Here is a 7,301-nt window from a genome sequence, read left to right on the forward strand (position 1 = left end):
TATTATTTAAGGAGCCTATGCGACACAAATAAATATAAAAATATTTGTGCCATAGGGGTACCTGAAGGAAAACAAGAAGTTGAAGAGCTATTTGAAGAAATAATGATGGAAAACTTCCCTCACCTGGTGAAGGAAATAGACATACAACCCTAGGAAGCTCAGAGTCCCAGAAAGAGGAACCCAAAGAGGCCCACGCTAAGATACATCATCATTAAAATGCCAAAATTTAAATACAAAGAAAGAATCTTAAAAGCAGCAAGAGAAAAGCAGTTAGTTACCTACAAGGGAGCACCTATAAGCCTGGCGGACAATTTCTCAAAAGAAACCATGCAGGACAAAAGGGTTTGGCATAAAATATTCGATGTGATGAAAACTCAGGATCTACATCCAAGAACACTTTATCCAGCAAAACTATCATTTAGAGCCAAAGGACAGATAAAGAGCTTCCCAGACAAAAATAAGCTAAAGGAATTTATTATCACCAAACCAGTATTACAGGAAATGTTGGAGGGACTTCTTTAAGAAGAAAAAATCATGTATCAAAAACATGAAGAAAGAGTGGTAATAACTACATTCTTATCAACAGGTATCTCAAATGGAAAAAAAATGGAGATCTCCAACCAAAAGACAGAGTGGTTGAATGGATAAGAAAACAAGACCCCTACATATGCTGCCTACAAGAGACTCACTTCATATTAAAAGAGATACACAGACTAAAAGGAAGGGGATGGAAAAAGATATGGACTTGATGGACCTAGAGGACACTGAATGAAATGGGTTGCGTAAAGACAAATATTGCATGATTTCATGTACATGTAGAATCTAAATAACAAAATCAACAACAACAACAACAACAACAGAAATAAACTCACAGATACAGAAAGTATTTTGAGGGCTTCTAGATGGGAAGAGATTGGGGGACGGCAAAAAAAATACAAGGTGATTAAGAGGTACAAATTGTTATCTGCAGAATAGACATGGAGATGTAGCATGTAGCATGGGGAAGATGATTAACAATGTTGTAATAAATGTGTAAGGGAGTAGAGGGATACTAGATTTAGTGGGGTGATCACTACAAGTTATGTGGATCTCTGATCACTAGGCTGTACTACTGAAACTGGTATATTATTGTATGCCAAATATAATTTAAAAACTCATTGAATTGTACAATGTAAATATGAGCAACTAATTGTCTATTACATTTTGATAAAGCTGGAAAAAATCATTCTAATATAAAGGAGATAAACACTTGTAGTATACCTATTATGTGGCAGGCACTATACTAGCTCTTTGTTATCACATTTAATTTATAAAGCAACCTTGTTAAGTTAATGTGACTATCTTTATTTTCTAGATAAGAAAAGAAAGTTTCAGAGAGAGTAAATGATTTGTCCCAAGTCACCCAGCCAATTTATGGTACAATCTAAATTCCAACCCAAGACTTGTGGCTCAAAAGCTGAAGAGTTGCCACTTTTAGGTGATTGAGCAATGATCATACTTTTAGAGGGTCCACTAGATGATAATATAGGCTTGAGACTATTAAAAGTTTATACTATAAAATTGAAACACCAGTATTTGATTCAAAATGAAGCTGACACAATTTTCGTTAGCTCAAGACATTTAAGGATTTTTCTTGGGTTTGACTGTCCTAACTTCGTACATCTTTCTCTCTATCTCTAATTGATTCCCTACATTTTACAGGGTCATAGAAAAGATCTTTAATCTTCCAAGCCTAAAGACACATTCAGTAATTTGAATGTTATTTAATGATGTGTTTTTAAAAGAAAAAGCCAGGACACTGATTTAAAGACGCCCTTATAGTGCTCAGGGTTATAACTAATGTCACAGTTCAGGCAGAGAATTAACAAACATAAGTGAGGAGAAGACAGCACTCACACAAAGCCCCAAGCATGCATGTTCTTATAGAAAGTGGCCACATACAGAACACACATTACAGTATGAAAAAGAATGCTATCTCAAATTGTTTCCCTTCTTTTCCTCACACGATTAAAGAGAATGTGACTGCCTTTTTCTTGTACTAAGAACTCTTTACTTGTGCAAAGAAGCATGGCTCAGGTAACTTTTCAAATTATCCAGTAGTCTTAAATGGTAAAATCCTTACAGAGTGAAGGATTTTTATTTCGTCTGTGTATTCCTAGAATCCTAAGGTATTTCGTTTCATGGTATTATTAAAATCTCTAGCATTTTAAAATCAAGTCAAATTCCCAAACTTTGTAATTAAAGGAGTGACTATCTTTTCAAACTCAATGATGTATTTTATCTAACAAATGCCCATTTGAAATGTGTCAGAAGGACATACCACAAAAGATTATTAACAAAAAACCTAGCACATGCTGGCTTTTAATATTCTTCTTTTCGTTCAAAACCCAAAGTTGCTAAACAAAATGTTTATATAAGACAGATCAGTACTAATTACTCTTTTCTAGATGAAATGCTAAGGAAAAACGGACTGAAAAGTCCCAAATGAATTCCTTGGAAATAAAACAGAAGCATCGTGTGTGGTTATGTACACTCTGATTTTTCACACATGGATCTGTAGGAGCAGCATTTTGGCTTCATAATTATTTTCATCAAGTAGGCCTATTTCAAAGCAACTGAATTTTCAGCTATGTAACCCCTACCCGGTCTATGTGGCTGTTTGCAAATTATTTCTTTAACAGCTAAAAGTCACACAAGAAAACAGCCAAGTTCACACTGTGTTTGAAAACTTCCTGACTTTTAAGTGTTTTTGAACGTTCATTTAACATTGTTTTGAGCCCATTTTTATTTAGTTTGCCCTCACAGGTGTTTTGTTTTCTCAATTTGGAAAAGAAAAATTTTAAAGCCAGTTAGCTGTGAAGTCCCTCCCACAAGCAGTTTTAATTACCTGACAAATGTTTCCCATACTTAGCATACCCTTGCCTTGGTTAGAGAGCCAGCTCCCTTGAGAGAGGCATGACTAAATACATTTGTGTGAGGGTGTGTGTTTGTGTGTGTGTTTAAGACAAAGGAAAATCACTCTCTTGGTGTAGACAATCAACCTAATGGACACAACAAAAAAATCCATTTAAGTTGGTCAGATACTAAATTACTATTATTGGTGTTTTCAGCACTTTGTATTTTCAAGTATCTAACTCAAATGTTCATTTCCTTCAGGATATTTTCGTATGCTAAAACTCTCTCTGGCAACCAGATGTCATATTACATTCTTTTAAAATCTCATTAGGTGGCCTTGTTCTCATCTCCACTGCACTGTCTTCTTTGGATATTTAGGAGAGGGCCAGATGCTCAGAAAAGATCCAAGGGATGAGGTAATGAGACTTGTTTCTTACAAAACAGTACTGGACAGTTAGCTTACTAAAACGATGTGGTTTAAAAAATTGTACATTGATCACACAAAGCTCATTCAGAAGAAAAATAAATACACACGCATACAAACAATAAACTAGAATAGATATGAAAATGCTAAGATTGGAAATATAAACGATGTATTTTTCTCTCTTTCAACTTTCCTTTTCTAATTTTCTTTAATGAGTATGCATTTTCTTTAAATGGAAAATTAAATTCTAAAAACGTTGTTTCTTTACATAACAGAGAAAACAGCTTTGCATATATAGCCAGGTCACTTTTTGACAAATGATTGCTACACAAGTACCTTCATGGACACCATTTGGTTTTGCTGATTTACGGTTTCAAGTCTCTTTAAAGATTCAGAGTTTGTCTATGGCCATGCTACCCTGAACAAGCCTGATTCTGTCTGATCTCAGAAGCTAAGCAGGGTTAGGCCTGGTTAGTACTTGGATGGGAGATCACCTAGGAAGACCAGGTGCTGTAGGCGTAAAACATAAAAAAAAAAAAAATAAAAAAATAAGGGATTGTAAGATGACAAGATCCTTGCAATCTGTGAGATAAACCAAGGGTTGCCTTGCCTAAAAGATAAAAAAAATAACAATAATAAAATAAATAAGTGAATAAAGATTCAGAGTTTATTTATTCCATAACTTTAATTCCTTGCTCACAGCAATTTGCAGCCTATACATTCATTTTATCAATATAAATAAAATAATTATTTCCAAATCAGCAACACATTTTTACAGGGGGCTTCCAAGGTTAGTAATCTCTCCCTGTTTTCATTTCTATAAACCTTATTATCTGTAAATTTTATTTGATATTTAGCATTATTACTGACTTATATTTTATTATTTTTTTCATGTACACATTTTGTCTACCAACTAAGTAATAAACTCCTTGAGAGAGCCGTGATGTTTCTTGTTCAAAGTGTCACAATACGGTGTCTTTGAAATGAAATTCACTTAGGATGATGAATCAGTCTTACGTACATACCTAGAACAATCGATAGATGGCAGTGGTCGGGGAGTGGAATGGAATGAGCATGATAGATTAGGACTTGTCATGAGTCACTCTCTTGAGGCTGAGAAAGGGGTCACTTTTCCTGAGCATATGGGAAAGAGAAACAAAACAAGGGATCCACCAAGAAGAAAGGGGCTAAACTTATCAGGAATGGCTGTACTTGCAGCAGTAGCTGATGATAATGATATGATGATGACATTGAAGACTTCAACAGTGAGATGATTAATTGGTCAAATTTTAGGATCTAGAGCATGGAGGGAAAATCGACAAATATAATTAGAATTACATCATTCAGTATAATTTCTAGCACTATATGTAGACAATACAGAATATATAAACAAATATTGGTATCTACAATAAACACCCACAATATAGGAAATATAGAGAGCTAGTTATGTGCCCTGTGTGGTTTAATTATGTTGTATTATGCCAAAAACTTTTTTTTGGACAATTATTTTATTTCTAATGTGTGGACGACAAAAGCAGTAAGTAGAATAAGGAAAAGACTCTTGCTGTAAGTTTGACAATTGTGCTTTTATAAGCCCAAGAATACAAATTGACTCAAAATATAGATTCTGCTGATGTGTTTCAGTACATTTGAGACTGTTTAAAAATGTTAATTGTGGTTCCAGTCAAGATGGCAGAATAGGAAAATGCTGTGCTTGCCTCCTCCCATGACTGCATTAAAACTATAACTAAATTATAGAACAATCGACTCGGAGAACCATATGAAGACTAGATGAACATAACTCCTATAACTAAGGATATAAAAAAGAAGCCATGTCAAAACTAGTAGGATGGACAGAGTGGTGAAGTAGGCTGGTCTCATACCCATGTGTGGGGGTAAGAATCAGAAAGGATATCTCAGCTGCAGAGGTTCCGCCTGAAGAGGGAGGGGTCCCAGCCCCACACTGGGCTCAAGAGCTGAAGCACCAAGGCTGGGAAAAGGAACCCCCACAACATCTGGCTGTGAAAATCAGCGAGGATTTCATCTAACTGGGTGAGAAAAAAAGCCTGAAAGAAACCCAGGTATTACTCTTAAAGGGCCTGTGCACAGACTCTCTAACTCCCAGGTACTCAGCCTGGGCTTCAGCGGAGGGACAGTAACTTGGAAGATGCTAGAGACACATAGGGAGAAACTGAGTTAAGTGGCTACAGGGCGAGGGCTTGAGGGACAGCCACTATTGTCCCTGTGTTGAGGCCTCCTCCCCTGTAGCTGGTAAACAGACACCATCTTTCCTGTATTAAGCTCTCCCCGAATATTGCAAAACCAGAATTTTCATTGGTCTGATGAAACCCACTGGCTTTACCCTGGTAACTCCTTAGGACCCTGTCTCACTAAACTTGTGGACCACCAAAGACTTTTCAGTGTCCCATGGACACGTGGTGTTGGCATGTAATGCAGACTTTCTTAGATATCTCTCAGGTGGGTCCATGAGCTCCAGGCAAGCAGTGGCTGACCTCTATGTGCTCTGAGCCTTTTGAGTGGCCCCAGGCTCAGAATTATCACTAAATCTAAATCTGCACTAACCTGGTGAACACCACTCACATGACTCTGGTGACTCTCTGAGACCCCACACCACTCAGCTCTTGCAGAGCTAGAGGCTTTTTTAGGCAACCAGTGTTAACTCACACTACAGTATTTCCTGGACAACTCTGGGGATTTGTGGGCCACAGGCAGGTGGCGGCCCACCTTGGTGTACCCTGAGTCTTTTGCTGAGTAAATCTGAATTTGCATTGACCTGATGAACACGACTCACTCCATCCTGGTGACTCCCTAAGATGCCACCTCATCCAACTTGCATACTGCCTGAGGCTCTTTTAGTGGCTGAGATGTAACAGCAGCTAGCATGAGGCAGTAGGCCTCAGGGTACTCTGGGCCTACTTCTGAGCTACCACAGGCCAAATGTTGGTGGCAGTCGGCCTCTGTTCATAGGGTGGCCTCTCTCATGTACCTTCAGATCCAGCACAGGTAGCGACAATCATGGATCACTTTGTAGAGTCTATCAGGTAGCCACGGGCTGATCACAGGCAGCATTGACCTTGACCTGCACAGGAGCCTCTCCCAAGAGGCCCCAAAACCAACACACCCAGTGGCCAGCTTTATACAATAACAGAGCACCACAGGATTAGGCCCAAAAGAAACACACCCAAAGGGTAGTCTCAGAAATCACCAAGACTCCTGGGGCAAATACTCCTTCCATGGGGTAACCCCCACACAACACCTTATTCATTGTGGTCATGGCCAATCATCACAGCCACTCAGCCTGAGGGTCAATCCCACCCACTGACATGCCAACAGCAATCAAGGCTCAACTATAACAAGAGGGCACACACGATGCACACAAGGTACACTCCTGGAGTATCTGGCATAGGTGACCTGAAATACTGCACAACTGGGTCCCACAAGCTACCTACACCTAAGGCTACCCTGCCAAGACTCTGAGACATAGCAGGTTTACCTAATATACAGAAAAAAAAAAAAACACAGAGAGGCAGTCAAAATGAGAAAACAAAAGAACATGTCTCAAATGAAATAACAGGAGAAAATGCCAGGGGGGATCGGGGGGGAAAAAGAAACCCTAAACCTAAACTAAATGGAGGCAAGCAATCTACCAGATACAGAGATCAAAACACTGGTTATAAGTATGCTTTAAAAGCTTAGTGAGAACTTCAACAATGAGATAGTAAGCATAAAAAAATGGCATAGAAACCATTAAAAAAAGGACCAGTCAGAAATGAAGAATACAATAACTGCAATGAAGAATAAACTGGAAGGAATCAAAAGGAGATCAGGCAAAACAGAAGACTGAATCATTGATTTGGAAGACAAAATAGCAGAAACCATTCAATAGAAACAGCAAAAAGAATAAAAAAACTGAGGCTAGGTTAAGGGACCTCTCGGACAACATAAAGTATAACAACATTCA

General features: G+C 38.1%; 1 pseudogene; it reads left to right on the top strand.

Moving 5' to 3' along the window:
* Window positions 1-3,719: 3,719 nt before the first annotated feature.
* On the top strand, window positions 3,720-3,838 carry LOC112472879 (annotated as a pseudogene).
* Window positions 3,839-7,301: the final 3,463 nt, after the last annotated feature.

Source organism: Pteropus alecto, unplaced genomic scaffold (genome assembly GCF_000325575.1).
Source record: "Pteropus alecto unplaced genomic scaffold, ASM32557v1 scaffold139, whole genome shotgun sequence".
Lineage (NCBI taxonomy): Eukaryota > Metazoa > Chordata > Mammalia > Chiroptera > Pteropodidae > Pteropus > Pteropus alecto.